Source organism: Lagopus muta, chromosome 13 (assembly GCF_023343835.1).
Source record: "Lagopus muta isolate bLagMut1 chromosome 13, bLagMut1 primary, whole genome shotgun sequence".
NCBI lineage: Eukaryota > Metazoa > Chordata > Aves > Galliformes > Phasianidae > Lagopus > Lagopus muta.
Genome location: NC_064445.1, coordinates 14,528,269 through 14,550,150, shown reverse-complemented (window position 1 = coordinate 14,550,150; position 21,882 = coordinate 14,528,269). Strand labels below are relative to the sequence as shown.

General features: G+C 36.9%; 1 long non-coding RNA gene across 3 annotated transcripts in view; it reads right to left on the bottom strand.

The window, feature by feature from the left end:
* The window catches only part of LOC125699655 (uncharacterized), a 63,508-nt gene extending 43,513 nt beyond the window's left edge, over positions 1-19,995 (bottom strand). For all 3 annotated transcript variants that reach the window (XR_007379644.1, XR_007379646.1, XR_007379645.1), the window contains exons 1-2: positions 19,899-19,995; positions 12,425-12,494 (exon numbers count right to left, since the gene is read on the bottom strand). This is a non-coding gene — a long non-coding RNA (uncharacterized LOC125699655). The remainder of the gene's footprint in view (positions 1-12,424; positions 12,495-19,898) is intronic.
* Positions 19,996-21,882: the final 1,887 nt, after the last annotated feature.

The following is a 21,882-nucleotide window of genomic DNA, read 5'->3' as shown; positions in this document are numbered from 1 at the left end:
ATGATAAAAAATGAAAGATAAATGATTTGCAGAATCAACTTTTTGTTAAGGGTAGGCAGGGATATGACAAGGGGAATGGTTTCAAGCGGAAGGAGGGAAGGTTTAGATTGGATATCAGGGGAAAGTTCTTTACAGAGAGAGTGGTGAGGTGCTGGAACAGGCTGCCCAGAGAGGCTGTGAATGCTCTGTTCCCAAAGATGTTCAAAATTAGGTTGGATGGGGCTCTGGGCAACTTGGTCTAGTACCAGATACAGAGGCTGTTGGCCCTGTTTGTAGCAGGGGTTTGGAACTCAATGATCCTTGTGGCCCCTTCCAACCCAAGCCATTCTATGATTGTATGATTCCTGTAAAACATCTAAGTTGACTATATAGACTATTATTTCCTGCATTTTTGAATAAAAAGCTGTCAAATCATTACTTTTTGGTTAACTCTTTCAAAGGTGAAGCACTCAAAAATACCTTTGGAATTTAGTTCTACTTTATTTTCAGGTAGGCCTCAGCAGCACTCAGCAGGTCTGGGCAGCTAGCCACACTAGCCCTAAATGCTATGGCAAGTATAAAACACAACCCTGACAGCAAAACATCTTTAAGCAGCATGAATTAGGTTAAAAGGAGCACCGATCACCTGATTGGGATTCCCCTGTGCTATGCAACGTCATGGTGTGCAGAAAATCTTCCAGGGATGTGAGAAGGTTTCAGAATTGAAGATTGGAGCTCTAAATTACTTGAAAATGCAGATCAAGATTTGCTACAGAACTGAAAGACATCACATGTTTAAAATAAACATGGGTTCTAAAAACAAGAGCAGACTCACAGCAAGTCATCAGATGTACATAACTAGGAAAAAGGTTCCTCCTGTCCAGCAAACCCTTTCCAGTTTGCTTGGGCTGTTCCTGAAGTACACATTTATTATTTTTGCACAGTGTATTACTTCTCATTACCCAACCGTAGTGTTCTGAAAATCCACAAGCCTGCTTAATTAGGAAGTAATTCACAGTTTCGCATCCCATCCTTGGTAAACTTTGCATTCATTACTCCCTGAAGTTTGGAATAATCAGCAAATTTGCAGCTTCATGTTTGGATTCCTCTGCTTAGGCTATTCATGCAGATTAGGAATGGAGCTAACAAGTGACTTCTCCAAGAATGCATTTAATTCTCTCTGCAGCTAAACCTGTAGTAAATCTGTATGCTTAAGTACTCAGAGCCCACTATTTTAAAAACCTAGTTCTTAATCTACCTTCATACTCACATTCTGACTTCAGAAATACATCCTGTGTGTTGTAATCTGCCGTGCAGAACACAGCTTTATGTGAACCACAATGGTGCATGCATCACACTATTACAATCTAAAGTCCAACTTTGTTCCCTTTACTTGCATGTTGTTCCATATAAAGACAACTAGTATTGTGAAGGAATTAAAAGGAATCTTCAAGGACAATATTACTAGCTGTATAAAAACTCTGTATCAGAGAGAAGGAAGTGCTGAGACTTTTCAATGAGCAACATGTTTGAGAAAGAAGCACCAATATCTGTTCAAACAAGAGGTTATCACTGTATCATGAAATTTTCACGTTTTTTAAACAAAACTCTCTGACTCAGAGTGATACATTAGACTGAATTGCAAGAAGGACAGTAAGTGACACGTGTAGGTATGACATTTTAAAAATCCTTAGGGATAGACTGAATAGTATAAAGTAGCCACATAGGGCAATAGCAGAGATTGAATACACCGCTTCTCCCCTGCATTATAAATCTGTATTTACTCTGGGCCATTTCTCAGCTTCACCATTACTCAAAGCCCTAAACTTTGTAATTTAGGGACTTGCCCTTCTATTACTTCTGAAACAGCACAAAGAGACATGAATTCAGACCTTAATGCAGGAGGCTTTGGAGATTATCCAGCTTTAAGGATTGCAAGTAAATCGCTTCTTGCCTGAACATGATACTGCTTGATGCCAGCCCAACCGTGACTACCAGAGCTCCTTCGGAGCAGCATGTATAGATGCAAGTACACATGCATGCTGCATCATTAACAAAGACTGAATAAATAGGAAAGGGAATAAGGTGGCATTCTAGTACAACCACAAACTACTACACAGCCAGCAGTACCTGCTCTTCTATCTGTGAAGCACTCTGAAAGTCTGCACTTCTATAAGCTCCCATCATGTTCAAGATATCAAGGGTCAGGCGGCCTTTGCTCATTCGCTCCTCTCCAAGGCCTGGTAGCACAAGTAACTGTTCTAACACAGAACTCAGATGTGATGACCCAGCGGTGCTTCTTGTTTTCAAAACAAGCAGGCTTTTGATTGCTACCACATAGTTTGGGTGTCCTGCAAACTTGCCTTCAGGCAAGCCCTGAGGATCAGTGGGCAGCAAAATACAATCTGACTTCTAAGTGAATTTAGAAGCTGATAATTAACACAAGATATAAATATGACAACTAGGGACCACGTGATTTTACGTTCTGACCATTACCAGTATATGTTAAATAACTTGATTCAAATGGAAGTAATATCACCATTTAGAGACAATGTTCTGAACCAAGAGTTCTAGTTGCAGCAAGCACAGAACTGTGATATTTGCAGGCACATTGGCAGACTGCAAAATTTAGCAAAAAGAACAGCTAAATGCCATATGATTCTACTTTCCATTGCCATCCATGCATTTTTTCAGGTTGTGTAAGTATGCTTAGCTCCTTTTAATATTCTCACAACTCTTCAACCAGCTGTAGTAATGTTTCCCACTGGTTTTTCAAGCCAGCAGTTTACAGAACAGCTGTATTTACCTTCTTTTGTTCTTTTTAATCTGCACTGATTATAGAGTAAGCAGCTAACATTTCACTCCTATTTTCACTACTTCAACAGTTTCCCAGTTTTAAAAACATAACTGCATAATTAGGCCAGTGTATTCATTAAGTCAGAATGGACCATTTAAAACTGTTCCTATACCTCCTTTTCCCCTACAAAACTCACACAGCACACTTATTCCTGTAACGTAATAATTGTTGTCTAGGGGAAGCCTACCATGAAGTCAGTTCCTACACTGCTGTGCACAAAAACATCCTCAGGGCACAAGTGATTGACAAACAGGATCAAGTGGCATGAAAGGACAACATGTCTTTTGTAGTGGTAACATTTTCTGTGTGGGCATTCAGGCTTAGATCTCCTGAGGAACATGAGTACCATGCTGCAGTGATTCTCAGGCCTAGCAGATGTGCGCCAATGTACATGTTTCTCATAACAACACGTGCATCAAAGACAAAGCATTCAGCTTAATCAGTTTCTGTTCAGTGCAGATTTTATCAAGGAAAGGATCAAAAGCCAGCTATATGGCCATCAGTACAACTCCTCCTAGAATCTGCAAAGCGGAAAGGACACCAACAGGTAAGCTGTGCCATAGGACAGCCATGCCCTATATGTGTACTTAGAGTTACTGACTTTTATCTTTCTCTATGTGGGGAAAAATAAATAAATAAATAAAACTAGAAAGAATAATGGAAACCTCTGAAATGTAATTATAATCAAGTATTTACATAAAAGTTATCGTAAACATCAGTTGGGCTTGAGATGAATTGAAGCAGCTATGCTTTAAGTTCATATTGTACACACGAGAGAGGTGAAACTACTTCTCACATATGAGAAAATCAGAGTCAAGTGCTATTTCTAAAAGCTGAAGAGATGAGCATATTTGCACAAAAGCTTCTGCACGGTGTTGTGAAATAAACACGTCTAACACGTTTTTTAGCATCTCAGCTAATTTTGCTTATCCAGAGCTCCTCAGCCTATTTCAAATGCTAAGGAGTTCTGAAAGTTCAAGACAGCTCTGAAAATTCTTATTTCAGAGGCAAAATGTGTCTTAACAGCAAAAAGACCAGATGAGCTATAACTACTCTATGTGCTGACTATAGCAACAGTGGTGTCTGCATTTTATTGCTTTGACTCTGATCAAATGCACGCAATCAATGCGAATTATTACAAAAGAGTTAGGAAATAATTTTGAAAATATGTCAAAAACGCAAAAATTTGAAAGTTAGATGAAGTTGGGATGGCTCTATTGATTTTGAAAAGGTTTGTAAATTACACAGAAATATCATCTTGTTTTAAAGTAGATCTCAAATCTTTTTAAACAACTCTAATGCCATACACAGTTCCCAATGCATTATTTCCTTCCATGAGCAGAACCATTCTTAACCCTTAGCCTCCTACATAACCATTTGTTTTCAGAAGCAGGAATCAGGTCCTGTGCTACTAATGTTAGCCAGGTTGTTCTGCAGTCATTCTCTTTTGAAAGCCTTCTAGACCAGGAATATAAGCATGACCTCCCTAGCTATCACCCAGTATTCTTATTTTATTTCAAATGCATTCTGAGGCTAGAAAGAAGATACTCTCTGAAAGCTACATAGCCATTACAACAGCTATTGCCACCAATACTTGATTAAATATCATAGACTCAGCTGAAAAGGACCACAAAGAACCAGTCCAACTCGTAACTCCACACAGTACCATTCAAAAATCAAACCTTACATCAAATCTTGAGCAACAGAGGTAAAAATAGAATAAAATCGAGACTAAACAACACATAAGTATATGAAAGAGGAACCAACATCCTTCTTCCTTCTACGTGTTGAGGTACTCCATGGGTATTGTCCTAGGCTGAAGAATGTAATTTTCTGCACTCTGATGATCCCACCCTGAGGCTTTCATAAGAATCAGGGAGACTCACTGCAAAGTGCTCTGAAGCTTCTAGAATTTCCCCAACCAATAAGTTGAAGTAAGTTGAAACCCCTCAATGTGTTTATTACAGAAGTATACGAAAAAGCAATTTAAAAATACAATCACCATCGTGACAATTCAGTCTTAATAGTAAGAAAAATTTAACCAATCCTCTTTCCAGCTGCCCACATCAGATTATTCAGACTTTGTTTTTAATTACATTGATAACAGAGTTTTAAGAAAATTCTTTGATCTTCTCTCTGTAGCAATAATGAAAAAAAACTACACACACACAATCACTCTATTATATTCCTATGAAAACCTGCTATTTTGCCTTGGGTTTACATGTTGCTGAAATACACATTAGCGAAACACATGAAAAAACATGAAAAGTACACAGGAGGACCAGCAGTGATATTTCCAGAACAAATCATCAGACTACAATATCTGTGGGTAGGACATTTTTTCATTTGATAATGTATATTTAACGTCATCTAAACAAAATAATACCTTATAATTAATAATAATACAGTGAAATAAATGAAGGACATTGATGGTGACTGACATAGGCAAGGAGAGAAATATTTATGTCTGTTGGGCAGTTTTTAAAGCAGAGATGCAGAGGGGTTGTGGATGCCCCATCCCTAGAGGTGTTCAAGGCCAGGTTGGATGGGGTCCTGGGCAAACTGGTCTAGCATTAAATGGGGAGGTTGGTGGCCCTGCATGTGGAAGTGGGTTGGAGTCTCACGATACTTGAGGCTCCCTCCAGCCCTGGCCATTCTGTGATTCTCTTGGGTTCTGTGAGTAGACTTTGTCAGAGCCATAGAGCTCATCTAAGCTCTCTCCCCACTACTTATAGTGGAAGGAAAACAGAGAAATAACATTGTAAGGAATAGCATCCAAGAACTGTCCTAACCTGAAGGAGTTGCTGGATCATCAATTTCAGCCAAACTTTGCTGTCTTTAAATTTCAAAACTGAGAGCATTAAAATGAAGTCCAGAAGTCAGTAGTGTAATCTTTAGTTATCTGATGCTTATATTGGCTTACAGAATAAATTTGATCTCCTTGAAACATTTAAAATACAGTGAAGCTATATAGGTAGAACAAACAGAATTTTTAAAAAGGACAATATGACCTTAGTATATTATTAGAAATTTGAATGTCCTAATATATAATTCTTTTTTAGTAAACAGAGCAATTATAGTTAAGGGGATTCAATCACGGCTATTAAAAACATTACAGGTAATTAAAAAAGACCTTAATTGTAAAGATGAACTCATTTCCTCAAGAATAATATTTTTCCTGTCTTGAAACTATACCTTTATTTCTATTAACAAGGTGTACAGTAATGACTCCGGCCATTTGAAAACTTGAAAGTCTGTAATTGAATAATTATTAGTGTCATGCTGCCTAAGGGCATTACTTGTCAAGATATTTACATGATGGGCAATTATATCCACTCATCCTTGAAGGATAGATAATATCTCCTGATGGAAACAAATTACCCTTATATTTAAAAAAATAAAAATTAGAAGTTTATCTTCTGTATTTTATTAGCTAGACTTTCCATACCAAAGCTATTGAGAAGATCCGTTATTCCGCCATAAAGCATTATCGACTTCACCAGATTACAGTATAAAAATACAGCCATTATTGATTCATTATGTTAATTACTCCACCAAACAGAGAGGAAGAAAAAAGCAGCACATTAGTTTATGTATTTGGCCTATTTTTTCCTTTTTTGTGGTTAAAATTCTGTAACACGTATAACTACTGCAGAAACAGAGGAGAAGAGAGAGAAGCTTAATGAACAAATGAATACACAAATGCCTGCTGTATTTAATTAAAAACTTATTCTTTATTACTTAAATCTGTCTTTAAGAGATTGCCATTTTAAAAAACACAGACACCCAAATCCAACCATTCTTTCTTCACAGCTTTTCACGTCATCAGGAAGAAAATATCACACCCAACTTCCCCTCCTCCATTTGCACCTTTATCTCCCATACATTTATAAGGAGGGAAAAAAAAAACAACAGAAACACCACCAAGAACACACAACACTTCTGCAATCACCTCAAATCAGAAAGGCTATGGGTGGACTCCCACAGCATTACGTATTTTGTAAGGTCTAAAGCCTAAAACAGGGTAATTACAAAAAAAAAAAAAAAGCTCCACAGGTTAAATGCAATGATTTCTAAGTGCAGAGGATATTTATTTTGTGTCGCCTTTTTCAACAGAGAGTGACTAAGATCAGGGAATCTGATCAGACCTAGCAGGTCATGATTTGAAGGAGAAACAATTAAGTGCAGGAGCTTCAGACCCTGGCAGGACACCAATCCAGTGCCTGAAGGATACCACAAAGGAACAAAGGTGTTTAGGTGGTGCTTTTTCCCCCCCTCTATCTAAAGTGAAAAGTGATTAGTCCTGGAACCATTCTTTAAGCCTTCACATTGTGTGCTAAAACTACCACCTGTCCCTGGGGAGATGAACTGCAAACTGGCAGTCTTACAATAGATTTTCAGACCAGAAAGGTCCATATGTCTCCTTAAAACATTTCCAACGCAGATAATCAACTTAGAATTCACTCAGAAGGCCAAAACCCAGAAACAGTCTGCCACAAAGAGAGCAGAATGATCTATAGCATTGCAAACATCCTGTGCTTTACTACAGAGAAAATAAACCAGCAGAGCCATCCTTTTGTGATAGACAGGGCAGCGTTGAGCTGTACTAACACATAGCTTATTCATTATGAGTAATCAGAAGCTGGGTGTAATTAGGAAATGAAAGGAATTACTTATTACATCAAGATTGCTTCAACTGCTCAGTGCTTCACAGGAAGATAAAACATGGCTAGTGACTGTCCTAAGACAGTCTGAAGAGCCACTTTAGACATAACAAGAAGGAATCCTCTCCAGGAAGGCTCTGAAATCTGTCACTCATTATCTTCAGCAGCCCAAAGGAATTGAGAACCAAAGCTGTACGTTCTCTTTTTGGAAGGCTTAATCCACATGTTTCATTGACACGCTGCTATTATCAAAGCCTGAAATGTTCTCCGTGTATTATTACTTGCATTAAATAAAACACAGTGGTAAACACTTCATTCTTTTCACAAATTCTGTTTCCATCAGCTCAACTATTATTGTTTTCTTCTTGTCAAGTTTCAGCAAATAACCTGCTAAAAAGCTATCTGCAACTTAATTAAAATACACATTATTAATGCCATGTTTGTATGAAAAGTCTTTGGCAAAATAAGTAGCCTCTAGCTTTTCAAGCAATTGCAGTTAAGTCTGTCAATACACACTAGTTGTAGAAACGCATGATGAAAACAAGACTAAGTGAAGCAATTTGACCTGTTTCAACCTCCTCTGCATAAAATACCATTTCACATAATATTTCATCTAGAAAACCACCCTTGGATTAATTACCAGCAACTGTCAGTTGCACAACTGAATGTAAAACTAAAGGTGCTAGGCAATTTAAGCTAATTTTATTTAAACAAAATGGGTAAAATCCTATCTTGATACGTAGTACCCTTTACCAGTAATTTCAATAAAACTGTTTTCTTTGGATTACAAAAGAAATGCTAATTTAAATGCAGTATAAGCAGTGGCCATTGCATTCTCAGGTGAAAGCACCCCAGAACTCCAAGACTGACACTTTGAAATATCTTTTGGGGTTGAAAGTTCCCAATACCACCCCTTAGTTTTATAAATCCTCTCTGCAGTTCTATAAGGAAAAGAGCTATTTTCCCTGGATGCTTAGCCATCATTTTTGTATGATGATAACAGAGTTATTTTTAAGGCTCCAGCAGACAGCACTGCCTTTAGTACCAAAGAAGTTCAGCAACCGTATCTGAAGCAGAGGTCACTGTGAGAGGGAAGGTGCAGAACCACCCTGTAAGCTCCTGGCATGGAAATGCAAGGGAACGCGAGCACTGTCAGATGCACAGCTGCATTGCATGTCTGACAAGCCTATGGAAAAATTCTTCATTCTCTGTCTTTGTGAATATCAACACAGCTTTATGTTTTTGAACCACATAAAATAGTAAATATTATTTAAAATGCAATTATTATGCAATTTGGAGTGAAAACATTAAACTGCTGGCAGAAAGGCATTGAAGTAGAAGATTTCAAGGCAGAATCAGTTATTTTGTTTTTATTTTTCAAATAAAAAGGTGCTACATTTCCTGCTGTGCTTTTGTTATTTTGAATTCCCATATTGATCTCAGAGGAAACACACATCAAAGAACCTACTTTTCCCAGGGACGGAAATCCCGAGAGCCAATCTGCTCCATTAGTAAATGCATATCATAATAAATGGACAGGCACTGAATCTGGATTGCCTGCTAATTTTTAGTTGATTTAATACTGCCCGTATCTCACTTTTACTCCACATATCTAACAGAGACCCCTCAGACCTCATGACCAATTACATTTTTATTCAGTCAGTTGAGACTTAAGGAAAAAAAGCATCTATATTTAAGACTCTCTGATTTTTTTCAGCAAAATAATAATTGTAGAAATTGTTTTCATATCTGCAAATCAAAACCTTGTGACTATGCAACATGTTTGGACTTAGTGTAAGACCAGAAGCAGATCACTGTACCCAACTTCACGAAGTAGCCACACTAGCAAGATGTTATTATCACAACCATAAGCATTTAAACAGGGTTAGAAAGAAGATGCAGGATTTTCTACTTAGTGAAATGTCTCGTGGTGCCATCATCACTTCTTTCAAATGCTCTCAGGCTCAAGTCCTGCCTACACTATAATTTCTATCAATGCTATCTCTAACCAGACACCGCAGGACTTGGGCTTCCCAACACAATTATAGGCAGATGCAAAGCAATAATGCATTCCAGGTACCTTCTGTAACAACCAACATGCAGAGTTCTGAGAAACTGTAAGTACAACGAGGTGTAAGAAACTTGGGAAAGGCATGATCTCTTCACGGTTTGGCGTGACAGTCATAGACAAAATGATTTTGTACGCCCTGATTTATGAAAGTTCAGGAACAAGGAAACACCCACCAAATATGAAACAAACTCACAAAAGCTCAAAGTATGTGTTTTGCCTCACTGGTTTGTTGTTCCCTCCCAAGAACAAACTTCTAGCACATTATAAGCTATTCCAGACCCAGTGAATACAATGACATAACTCTTGTTGATTTCAGAGCCACTGCATTAGATATAATTTTTTAAATGTTCAAATACCATTTGATGGTATGACACAATACTCAAAATTTGCAAATACTGAACAGGTTTATGGGGTTAGAAGCAAATTAATTCCTCAGATACCTCTTAAAAGATTAAATCAGTGCCTTTGTAGTCCACAGTTGTGATGCTGGTCAATGCTTCTTATAATACGAATGAGATGGCAGGCCATTTTATAGTTAAAGATGAGGAGATCTTTGAGGAAGATGAGACCTTGTTTAGGTCTTTTAATTATGCTTCATCTTTACATTCACTCATGAGTCCAGAATCACTTGGAAAAGTGGAAACATAAGTATGCATAATATGAAAATTAAAGTCGATTAAGTAAATAAAGACCGAAAAATTAATTTTTCGTTGACTGTAGAAGATTGAGCTCAGATGTTACAATTTCAAGCAGTAAAGGGACAGAATTCATTTGATGATTTCCATTAGTTAAGTATCTGCACATACTCTTAAATTACAGAAATTGTCATTGCTAATTTACTGTTATTTGAGCACTGAAAAAGAGTTTAATGCATACGACGCATCTTAACATTGCTTGTTTCTCACTTAAAAATTGTTCTGATTGACATTCTGCTGTGAATAGCTAGTGCATATATCCATAATGAAGCATAAAGGTTCCCCTCTCTTAGGAATTCCATTTATCTGTAAGAGTCATTAAAAACAACCCCCAAATAATTAATATCACATCGGTAAATAAAGTCATCTTAAATCAGAACAAAATGAAATATTCAAGCACACAATGAAATTATTATAAAATAACAATTTCAGTGAGTTGCCCCTGATTACCCATAATTTCACCTTCATTGTTCCTAAGTAAGCGCTGAGAACGAAAAACTCTGCCTACAAAAGATGGTATCAAGGAAAATACTGCATACCCCGCACACAAGTTCAGTAGTCCCTTCAATAGGATCCTTGAAAAGCAACTTTGGATCTCTCTTTTTACCCATATTGCCTGGTTACTGATGGCCAATTGTGAAAGATAGGTTATAACTTTAAAGTTTCGTTGTCACTGGTAAGAAAACGTAGAAAGACTTTCAGAAGAAATCTAGATTTTCACTTTTATTAAGTGCTCCCCTCAAACAAATATTCACAGGAAGATGAATTCCAAACTATTTCCATGCCTTGAAAAACTTATATTAAACATTTTTCACTCTGCCAGAGGAGCAGTGCAAATAATATATATCTTGCAGAATATCTGAAAGGCCAGATATCCACCTTTACTGAAGTATACATTTGGCTCCCATAGAGAATAATGCACTTTCTCACATTCTAAAACTGTTCACATATCCTGATAATGTATTGGTGCAACAAATACTTCTTGTGGAATAAAATATAATCTTAATATTTCCTAAAAAGAAGACAGTAAAATTTCTATTTCAGACTAAAGAATGTCCTTACTGAAGCGATATTTGAGATGAGAAAACTTCCCTCCCATCTCAGAGCTATCAGTCTATTTTTCTGACAGTGCTCAAAGTGACCAAGTCATAAAGTCCATTCTAACAGGGAACTGTGAAATTACACTAAAAAACATCACTGAAGTTTTTTCATAAACCAATGAAAAAAATATTTAAGAACATTTTATAAAACTAAGTGCACAGAACCTAGACGTAAGCACATGTATTACAGTCTATTAACATATAACATAGTTGATTTTTTTTACACTATTTCAGTGTCACTGTAACAACAAACATAAGGCAGAAAAATCTCACATAATAATGAACATGCTGAGAAGAAAGGGAAAGCTGGACTTAAACTTCATAAATTGTTGATATGGATATATTTAAATCCTCAAACCTCTTCCCACACATACAGAACGGTCAAGCTCACATGCCTGTGTGATCTCTTGGGTAGTTATTGTAGTTACAGTGTACAAATCCCAATGGAACAGTATCACTGTTCTCTGAATTATTCTCATTATTCAGAAGATGTAAGCAGGGTTTTATTTGGTTTGACATTTATGTGAGAAAGCACAGAATGACTAAGTTTTATAGAGAACTGCAAGGAATACGCAATGTTTGGCTTACACATCAATCTAAATCCAGCATTAATTGTTTATACCTTCAGATTCAAAACAAATCTAAGAACAAGCTTTCAAGCATCTCAAATAAACTCAATTTCTTCTTCATCTCAAGAGAAGAAATAGCTTTGAGTTCTTCACTAGTTTATACATTGCAGATAATTTTATCTGGCCTACACAAGTTTAACGCACTCTCGTACTTCCAGAAGCATTGTTAATCTCTTATTCTCAGTATGCAACTCACCAGAACTAGGGCAGAATGGGATCAAACACTCTGTGGGCTGCAAAACATTTAATTATTTTGAATAATATAGTATTCATTAGATTAAAAAGAACCCTGAAATTTAATTCTTTCTTACAAGTGAAGGAAAACAGACTGTTTTGTTCTGCATTCTCTGAGATGTACTTAAAAGCTTTCAAAAGAAACATTCCTAAAAACATTGAGGTTCAAAAAAAGAAAAGAAAATGGATACTCACGTTGTGGTGAATGACAAGAAACAAGACCCACTCTGCCCACAAAGAGAGGCTTCTGGCTAGAGGCAACAGGCTGCAAGAGAAGGAAAAATGAACATTAATTTGTTATACTGGACACTGTTAACTAGTGGAAACGTTTTCAAACTTCTTCATAAGTAGGTAGTTATTCAACAAAGGACAGAGCTGTTGTCAGCATTCCAAACATTCTAGACCACATGCTATATACTGTTATGATTTTTTTCCATAATTCAAGATAAGGAGGGCTAAATCAGGATAGTTTTTTCTATTTAACTCCGAGCTGTGACTGACCTTCTGATTAAATTTGCTGCAGTAAGTTTTCCATTAATATTAAATGATACCCAAAATACTACCTCTGAACACCAGAGTTAGTTTTCCCATGAACTCTCAATGATTTCTGTTCTCCAGTTATTTACTTAGCCTACTAACACAAAGATACCCCAAACCAATATCATAACCAGCCTACCAATTTCAATACTGGCTGAATTTTAATTACATGAAGCATCACCGTACTCAGAAAATATAGACAAAAAACCTTTATGTTTCTCATTGTTAGTCCTGCCTCATCAATATGTTGACTATTAACAGCATTTCCCAGTCACAAAAAAAGTTATTTTCTTTTAATCAGAGTTAAAAATGTAGATTTTTGAGAAGCCACAAAGCGCAGTTTCCAGATCTCCATGTGACATTTCTGATGCTTATTAAAAATAAAACTATTACAAAGAAAAAAAAAATTAACTTTCAGGTTAATAAGCAAGGGTCTTTCTCCTCCACACAGCAACCTGATTTTGGAATTTATCACTGATTATCACCTCTGTCAAATATTGAAAAATGGGCAACCAAAGAAATGCAGAAATGAGTCTAACTGAAATGCTCAATTTTGGGAGAAGCAGTGACAGAGACCGTAAATTTTATTCTTTCTTTCATAGCTGGAAAGAAAGTGCAATTCAATTAGATAATATCGAAGAGAAAATCATTATTCAATATTCTCAAGACCCTCCTACATATTTTCTATTAACAAATAAACATACATATACATGATGGCATAAAGGGACACCACGATGCTGCGTCAGAAGAAAGTCTTCATACTGCAGTCAGTATTCCATGAGCCTTTTTATCCCACAGAATTCAGTAGGTTCATGCAAGTGTATAGAGAGAAAAGGTGTCAACAAAATGCTTATGCATACACATGGAGAAATAAGAACAGGTGAAGAAGTGCTTACAAGAGTGCTGGGAACCTTTCCCATGGGCAGTCTCCAGCAGAAGGGCGATGGTAGAGGAATGCCCCCATTTTGTACACACATGCTTATCACACACCCACTCTGCACACAAACCAGTAAGGCAGTTTCTGTACTACATGAGAAACTTTAAGCATATTAACATGTATTTTGATAATACATGCAAGTTGAAGTTTTCCAGAAGTCACCAGTTTGACCTTCACAAAAAAGGTGGCGCACAAAGCATATGCAGAAGTGCAAGCAAATAAATGACGTTGAATTGCCTAAAGAATATCCACTGGATAATTTTATTTTAGAGGAATAAAAGGTTAAGCTTCCGATACCCATGAGATATCTAGCCTTGTCACTGACAAGAAACATGAATCAAAGAACAGCCTAGCTTAACAAAAAATTTGGGTCACAAGCAGGGGGTAAAAATATATCAAAAAAGATAACTCATTCAACATCCAACCAACAGCACCTCACACCCTGATGCATTCAAAACAGTAATAAATGCAAGTATGGGATGCTGCAGACTTATTTAAAAAAATACCCTTGGCTCAGTACTGATACATTAAAGTGATATTTTTGAAATTATTTATGCTTTCTTTTAAAGGAATAAGCTACACCTTGGAAGTAGTATATGAAGAATAGTCTGTTATGTATTTCCTGTACCTGGTAATAATCCCAGGATACAACCTTTTAGGAAATCCTTGCAAGCCAAGTACCTCCATCAAAATTATCATTGTGTTTAGGTTTTGGATAAGCAAATATTTTCATAATAACCTTAAACCAATTGATTTTCTCCATTTAAGAATGAGGAAAAAAAAAAAGTGTTTTTATAGTAGACCTCAGGCACTGAATCATGATTAGAGAATCAAGCAAGCGTCAAAACGCTCACAGTACCACAAGCTATTTTCTTCTCTGCTTCCTATTCCTGGACAGTTATTGCTTTTGACAAAGAATTATAGAGAAATATTCCTCCAGGTATTTGAAATGTAATGAGACATGCATTATTAACAGAATTTTTTACCTTGCTAACAGTGTTGTGTCAGAAAGTACCTTTCAGGGGGCTTGAGGGAAAAGAGTGAGGCAGACTGCTGGACACCACGTATGTTCTGCCAGAGGTCTGAAAGATCATCCAGCTCTATTTTTTTTTAGATTCATTATTTATTTCAACTTTAATTTTTTGTGGCTGCCAAACATTTTCTCATTTTACAAAGTAATCTACAGAAATAGTTGGCCAAAAAGCTTGCTTTGATAATGACAAGGAAGCTCGTTCCTTCACAGGTGAATGCATACACTTATGCACACTCCTCTACTTTTTTCTGTTTTGTAGCATATTGCAGGTCATAATTTAATTGAAAGACTGAAAGTCATATCAAATTATTTTTAATTTATTTTCACATCTAGCCTGCCTAAGGCCAGTATGAAATTAAAAATAGATATAGATGTTTCAAGTATTTAGTAACACATTTTTTGCCCTTACTATTGTTATCAAGGTTCAGTTATGAGAACACTTGAGGAGTGACTTACCACTCCACCTGACGGATACAGGACTCTTCCATACGCCTGTTTCCCAAAACAGCACTAAGTTGATTCACTTTGACTACGCAACAATGATTTTAACAGAGGAGGCACAAGTCAGAACCAAGTAATCTGACAAAAAAAAAATCAGGTTCTTTTACAAGAAGGAATTGTAGCCTGATACATAACATCTCATGATTTGACAGCAAGTTTTATTCACTCCAAGAGTTGGCATTGGATCATTTATGCGACTAATATTGAAAAATGAAACCAACGGTACTTGGGGTGAGTGTATTAGAGCCTCATTCTAAATAGTTTAATGGAGCGGATCTCTGCAAGTTAGTTAATAACACTGTCAAGAAACTGTACTCTAAATCCAAAGTATTGTTTTCCAGCTATTGGTGGTAAACAGGTTTGGAAAACGGTTTTAATTATCTCAAAATTGAGATTTCCAGGTACAAAAAAGCTGTTAAAATCAATTGCCTTATGTTTCTTACAGCTTTTAGAACGTGGTCTTGTTCTTTAGTAGGGCAAGTTTTCACGTTCATAACATAGCAGACACATTTGACCCTGTTCCTATTAGAAACAGGAGTTGAATATAACTGATTTAATTTCAAATCAGTATAGCTTTCCACAGGAGACAATGTCAGAATGGGTTTTCCCTTGCTATTGCTTCTGCAATAGTAGAGGCAATTTGAGTCACTCAAATCCAGAGCTCTATATCCTGATATACCTTGATACCTTCATATAAGAACAGTTGATTAAAAAAAAAAGTGTGTATATTTTTATATATATATATAAGTAGATAGATATAGATATATATATAGCTATATATGGTACTTCAAGATTTCAAGATTGTCAAAGCCACTTGCAGATGCACAAGGCTGTCAGACATCTCACCATAATGATCATGATTATGGTCCTTTTTCCATCACTTTGTGATAGAAAAATTGAATATCACAAATAAGAAATCTTCAATTTATAGTACATTATTTACAGCTATACAGATTTACACAGTAATATCATAAAACTGAAACATCTATTTTACCCTTGAAATGTGTTTTGATTCCTGTTTTAGAAGGAAGTTAAACAGTTCTTTCATCCAATGCTTGTTGATATTAAAGCTCAGAAACATTTAACGTGTACAGTAATGTTTATGATTGAGCACCACTCTACTAAATAAAGGAAGGAGGAGGACAAAATAAAGCAATACTAAAAAAATAAGAGTACCATCATACATGTGTTACAAGGAAGTGGAGGGCAGTCAGCCTTGGAAATCACTACAGATAAGTGGTCTAAAAATACAGTCCAATCTTTTATAGATCAAGAAAATATTTTTATTAGACCAACAGGACTGGAAGAAGCATGATTTCTGGCATGCAAGTAGTTGTTAAGATTTGAAACAAAAGAATAAAATTAAAAAGTGAAATGTAATTAAGACATTGAGATCAATTACTCTGAATTCCATTAAATATGTATTAAACTATCCAGGAGAAGAGGAAGGTGTGCCTGGGGAATCAAAGAGACTCATCAGGGAGGAGAGGTAAGAGGTCATTGCCTTCCAGGGGTTAGAGCTAGATATAATTTATACCTTGTGGACAAATGTGACCTTAATAGTAGATGGGAGTGGGCAGGGGATAGGGACTTGCAGGTAACGGACCAGTAAAACAGAATTTCCAGTGAATCCATGGTTTTTGATATCTACCAAGTTATGAATCCAAATTGCCAGACTTTGAGAAGTATTTTTTAAGTCATTCCCTAATTAAGTCAGAGCAGTTTCTTCCAACCTGAATTTTGCTTTGAAGTTTACTGCTTCTGTTTCAGACCTGAAGAACTACTTACGTGCCCAAAAGCTTATCTGCTCTTTTTTTTTTTTTTCAAGGTATACTTAGTTTAATTAAAGACATTACCCCACCTGTAAATCTGCTCCTAATTAGCAGCTTCATGGATTTGCTGATGGCAACTGCAAGAGTGGATCATTCCACTGCTATCAAACCAACAGGGAATTAAACTAAACCTGCTGACACGTCACATCTTTATGTAAAAGATGCAGTAACAGCTTTCCCTTTCTAACGAGACTAAGACAAAAAATTCTGCCCTACGAGAACATAATGTTCCTGGGAGATTCAAAGAGATCAGCCCTCTTATGTTGTAGTGGCTGCAGAACAAAGATCACTGTAGTTGAAAAATCGCCAAGTTTCTCTGACTTTCAGGTGCCACAAAGAAGAGATGGGACAGAACTAACATCTGGAAAGAAATAAATGGAAGCTGGTCTCACTGAAGAATAATCTGCTGTTAGCAGAATGGAACAGGACATAAAACAGTAACATTGGAATAGACAAAGTGAGAGTAAGCATTGAGTTGATTGGTATACTGTCGAAATGAGAAGATCTCCATAGTCAGTATGTATTCCCTACAGCATGTACACGGAGATGTCAATCACAGACTTGTCTCACTCTTGGGATTTGAAGATTTCAATTGAAGTTTGTATCTCCACTTTAAAGCCAAAGCCGGAAGATTCAAAGGGCAAACCATGCAGATGGGACATCACAAGTGATGCAAAAAACAAGTGAATTGTTTGTTGCAGCACTGCATACTTAAAGACTATGCAGTACGTAAAACAAGAAGGGAGGCTACGGAGCTCACCTAAGAGACTGCCATGAAATAGAACTTTTTCCACCCACTCTCCAAAGAGAAATAAATCCATTATTAGGGAACAGCTCTTCCAAAACTTTAAATGAGATTTCCTCCAGATGCTCTCAAACTTTCTGTTCTCACATACCACTAGTTTTCACTACATTAGTAGGGGGTCAGAAAGGGATCATACAGATGTTCAGCTGTTAAACTTCAAAATAAGAGAGATATTAAGCTTCATGAATACTTTCATGCAGTTGTACAGAAGATAACACATAACAAAGACTTGACCTACTACTTTATTGTGGGGAGGAAAAAAAAGTTAAGCATTCAAACAGTAAAAAGAGAAGGATATGTTCAAGAGCACAGAGTGCAACCATGCAGCTAAAACAGTCTGAACTAAACCCCTTCTGAAATATCACAACAGGTGTGCACAGCAACAGACATCACTGATAAGACCAATAAATAAAGCAGCTCATGTTTCAGTAAGCATCTCTTACAAGATGGTGTGTTAAATCTGAGTCCTTGCACAGTACAACAGAGAGACCATGCTCTCCCCACACAACTGCCATGTAATCCGAGTTCAACAAGTCAAATAATCATTGTAGCAATTTGGAAGTTTACTACAAACTCAATCTCACAAGTCACAGGCTCAGAAGACTCACTAAAAACAGCCCATATTCCTTTTTGGCATCATAGAAGGAATTGTACAAAGCGTCCTCTTGGCCACAGAGCATGTGGAAGGATAGCTCCTGAACTACCAGCCATGCTTCACCTCTCATATGCCATCTATTTGGTTTTTTTTTGTTTGTTTTTGGGTTTTTTTTTTGTTTTGTTTTTTTGTTTTTAACTAATACAATAAACAGTGAATCTGTGCATTAGTTCTTATTTTCAGTTTTAAGTCCTTAACTTAATTATCCTTAACTACGGATGTAATCGTAAAAAGTATTGCTTGTGCTGCCATTTCTTCTGATACTGTTTCTTAAATTAAAAAAAAAAATTAAAAATTAAACTCTTCATTAAAATTCAATTTGTGTATTACTGGGTCAACAATGGCTCATCCTCAAGCACAAACTCTGAAATGCTCTATAATATCTCTAACATCCAAATTCAGACAGTACAATCTGGAAGCATCATTCCTTTAAGCATTTGAGAGCATGGGAAAGCTGTCCATTCCTTTTCTCTTAATAATAAACACATCATGTTAAGCTTTTGAAATGGCTGAAGAAACATGCTGTAGAATTCAGTGATTCCAGAGTAAAAGCTGATAACACTGACTTAGAATAGAGTATTAGAGTAGTCTGAAAATAAAGAGAAGGAAAAAATAATAACCTATGATTACAGCCCTCACTTGTCACACACGCATTATATAAAACACTAAACACCTTTAATTATTAGGTTAAACAAAAAGAAGCATAGTAACCTCATCTGTTCAGGCTTTCTATTAAAAATAACAATGAAACAACACAAATGAAACAAAACACAGAAGATGATTGGATAAGAGCGATATAAGTGATAAAAATTACTCATTTCAATTGGAAATATGGAGCTTCTCTGCCGTTTTCTTTCCTCCCATAAGAACGATCATTTAATATTTTATATTACAGATGAACAGTTTTAGAAGGAGGCAAATTCAACTCAACTAAAGGACACCTGATATAAAATTCCCAAGATTGAAATATGCAAACAATATCATGGAAACCACCTACATAGCAGAAACTTCAATCTCTGGTCTCTACAGACATTACCAGGAGCAAGAAATAGGATTCTGACTCTACCTCTAGGTAAGCATTGACAAAAAGCATAGGATCAGTTCCACTACTGCTTGGGTATTTAGTGAGATGAGAAGAAACAAAGCTCCCAGAACACGTAGGCTGAAACAAATGAAAGCCAGATGATCCTGTTATTTGTTCTCTTCTAGAGGAAGAGCTGAGGCCAACTGGGCACATTCAGGCTCACATAAGTGCAAATGGATCTGTTCTGCTCACGAAGCAGAAAAATGGTTCTGAGAGGTTCTTAGCAATACACAGGTAAAGAACACACAGGTAGGTCAGTAGCCACAAAAGAAGAGTAGAACTCACCCAACTGGTGAAGGGAATCCATGGCTACCCAGCACTCCTGCTCAAGAAGCAGCCTAGCTCCAAGTGATGTTCTCCTTCCGTGGCCAGCCCTTGTATGAGCCCAGAGTGATTGCACCTGGGTCCACCCCTTCTAGTCACTTGGGGAGCACAGGTGCAAACGATTTGCTTGCACTCCCTGGCCAGCCACACCCCTTCACCAGGTGCTCAATCACCACAAGCCCTGAGCTAACAGTTACTCTGCAGCTGAGAACACAACATCCATATGATTAGCAATATAATGGAGGAACATAACACTGCTGAAACGCTCCATCCATCGCCTCGCTGTGCTCACACCGACTGTTTGGTCTTCCTCGACATTCAATAAATGTTGATGAATGTCAGTGAGTGCCATTTTTTCTGCATAGAGGAGTTCAATCACTCTTCTGCTCCACACACCCTTCCAAGTCAAAGGTTGCTCTGTCAGATTGCCCCTCTGCTGCCATCTGTCACATGACAACAAAACCTAATGGGATAGTGGTGGGAAGTTCAACCTCCACTGCCATCCCACCAACACCTGCCTCTGACATCGTGGGCCAACATCATGAAATAGAAGGCACTACTTTCAGAGCAGTCCTCGTATTCTTTTAACTTTCCAGTGTAAGTGGAAGAAGTGTTGCTACATTTAGCACAAGGTATCAGCTTGTGCTTGACTGACAATACAGAAGCTAAAAGATAATGTTCAGGAAAAACTACATAGATTACTTTAGCATACATATCTGTCTATATCTTAATTTCAGAGGGTTTTATTGTAGTGTTTCTCATAAAAGATTCAAATTTGAAATTCAGAGTGTCTGGAAACAGTTTAAGCAGGCACATACACTGTATGTAATCACTGAGGACCCTGTACAACACGGGAAGCTCGAGATGCAAAACAAGAGCAGCCTTACTAAAGCCATCTGGAGAGAGAGAGGGAAAAAAAACCAACAACAAGAACAACACAAAAACAAACATACAAGCAAAAAAATCACAAAGACATTTCAGCCTGTATTTAGGTGTTTACTAGCTGGGGGACTACTTCCCTGTTAGAAACAAAAACAACTCTAATGTGAAGTCTAGTATTCATTCAACATCAGTGTACTAAATGAATACAGTATTTGGACTGTCTTTACTGAAGCAAAGAGAATGCTCAGCATAGGACATGATGCTGTCCATGATTGTGGATAAGTTTCAGAGGAGTCCAGGCTAATATTCATGAATGTAAGGTCATGAATATTATTGAACATGAATAATATTGAACAGTGAAAGAGGAAAGCATCACATCTATTTAACTATTGGTCGATGCCTTAAACCAGCACAGAACTTCAAACAGGATTTAGTCAATTACTAACATCAGCTTCATCGCTTTAATAAAGAACAAGACACATTAAGTTTGAAAGCTTGCTTCCAAACTGGTCACTTCAAAGTGAGTTGTTACTGCTGACTGCCCGTAGCAAATAGAGAGAGTATTTAACATTACATAATTTTGTATGGATGTATAACCATCAGAACATCCACAAAGGGATTAAATGTCTGGATTGTGGCCTTAATCCTTGTACTTTGAATTCAGGTGCAAATGTGGATTTATACAAAGATATTTTCTTTAAATCCCTAGTAGCAAATATCAGGGAACTTAGCATAAGAAGTCGTCTGCAAACTTTCTTCTACTGATTCTCCTGATGAAATACATGTTAATATTGCCAGATTTACAGACAGTAGGGCTAAATATTTCAAATGACTTAAGAGTGCAAATTTAATCAACACAGGTGATGGCTATAATTGGGGAAATGAGCCTTATTTCAAATGTTAATAGCTGTAGGAGACTAAATTCATTTCCATAGAAAACTGGACTTCGCATGTTGTGAACTGATATACATAGAATTGAGTTAGGCCTGCTTCTGTTGGGTCAAAACACGGTGGAAGTGACACACGACAAAAGAGCACCTGTTGGTCTACTATACTAGGCTCT